Below are 2,084 nucleotides of genomic sequence, written 5' to 3'. Positions count from 1 at the left end.
CCTCGGCCTCCCAAAGTGCTGGAATTACAGGCTGAGCCACCGCGCTCAGCCTCTAGTCAACTATGAATAGTAACTACTCTCATAGTTCAAGAAACATATTGAAACTTACATGTTTTCCTGTATATCACAATAATTATTCAATATCTATAATCTCCACCTTCTCCCCAAAAAGTAACACTTTTTTTTTTTTTGAGTCAGAGTCTCACTCTGTTGCCTAGTTTTGAATGCAGTAGCATGTTCATGGCTACCACAGCCTTGACCTGCTGGGCTCAAGCAATTCTTCTGCCTCAGCCTTCCAAGTAGCTGGAACCACAGGTGCGTACCGCCACACCCAACTAATTTTTTGATTTATTGTAGAGACGAGGTCTCACCAAGCTGCCCAGGCTGGTTTTGAACCTCTGGGCTCAGACAATCCTCTCACCTCTGCCTCTGAAAGCGCTGGGAATATAGGCATGAGCCACCACTGGAAAGATAAACACTTTTACTTGCTTTTACTTCCCCCTTCATATTTCTTCCCTATCTTTTTTTTTTTTTTTTTGACTTGGAGTCTCACTCTGTCACCCAGGCTGGTGTGCAGTGACCACTGCAGCCTTGACCTGCTGGGCTCAGGAGATCCTTTTGCCTCAGCCTTCCAAGTAGTTGGAATCACAAGCATGCGCCACCGTGCCTAGGTGATTTTTATATTTATTGCAGAGATAAGGTCTCGCTGTTTCTCAGACTGGTCTCGAACCCCTGAACTCAGGCAATCCTGTCGCCTCTGCCTCCCAAAGTGCTGGGATTACAGGTGTGAGCCACCGTGCCCAGCTTCCTCTGCATCTTTAATGTTTTTGTAAAATTACTTGAGACTTTGATTCTAGAGTTATTAAAATTCTTAGCTCCATGATACCACTTTTATTTTAGGAATTCTTTCTTAACAATTACAAAAGTTTCTGCCACATTATCAGAAATTATTTATTTTTATGTTATTTACTTTTTGAGTATTTACATGGTTTAAAAAAATTAAAAAGTTTAAGAAGATATGTAATTAAAAAAATCTCTCTGTCACTCTTGTCCTCAAGCCATCCCATTCTCCTAGGAAACAACTATCAGTTCTTGTGTACCTTATCAGAACTACTATATGCATAAACAAATATCTATAGTCTTGCTTTTTCTTTTTTTCTTATACAAATGATAATATATCATCCATATGATTCTGAATCTTGATTTTGTCTTAAAATATATCTTGGAGGTCCTTCCAACCTATACATTTTTAAACCTTTTATTGTGAAAAGTTTCAAACATACACATGAGAGAGAGAGTACTGTATGAACCCCCATATACCGGTCACTCAGTTCAATAATGATCAACTTGTTATTCTAGTATTACCTATTCTTCCCATTTATTTTGACTATTATTATTAAGATTTTGCTGGAATATTTTAAAAACTACACATCATGTGTATCCTATCACTTCACTTTTGAATATTTTGATTTGTGTCTTTAAAAGATAAAGACAAGCCGAGCATGGTGGCTCATGCCTGTAAACCCAGCATTTTGGGAGGCAGAGGTGAGAGGATTGCCTGAGCCTAGAGGTTCAAGGCCAGCTTAGGCAACTTGATAATACTTTGCCTCTACAATAAATAAATACATAAAGTAGCTGGATGTGGTGGCATGTACCTGTAGTTCCAGCTACTAGGAGACTGAGGCAGAAGGATCCCCTGAGCCCAGCAGGTCAAGGCTGTGGTGGCCATGAACATGCCACTACACTCCAGCCTGAGCGACAGAGTGAGACTCCAACTCAAAAATATAAACAAATAATTAAATAAATGAATAAAAAAAGATAAAAACCAATACACTTGAAATATAATTATCACACCCAATATAATTTATAATTACTTATTATCACTTAATATCCAATCAATGTTTAGTTTGCCCTAAATAGCGAAAAAAAATGTTTTATTTTACATATGGACATTTGTATTGCCAATTTCAGAAGCTCTCACTTGTTTCCCTTAAGATCTTTTCTCTATTTGATGTTGTTGGCTATTGCTTTTTTTTTTTGAGTTGGAGTCTTACTCTGTTGCCCAGACTGGAGTACAGTGGCCG

Source organism: Carlito syrichta, unplaced genomic scaffold, assembly GCF_000164805.1.
Source record: "Carlito syrichta isolate Samal-C Ts95f unplaced genomic scaffold, Tarsius_syrichta-2.0.1 Scaffold314054, whole genome shotgun sequence".
Classification (NCBI taxonomy): domain Eukaryota; kingdom Metazoa; phylum Chordata; class Mammalia; order Primates; family Tarsiidae; genus Carlito; species Carlito syrichta.
The sequence above is the reverse complement of the archived record's forward strand: the minus strand, read 5'-3'. Positions refer to the sequence as shown.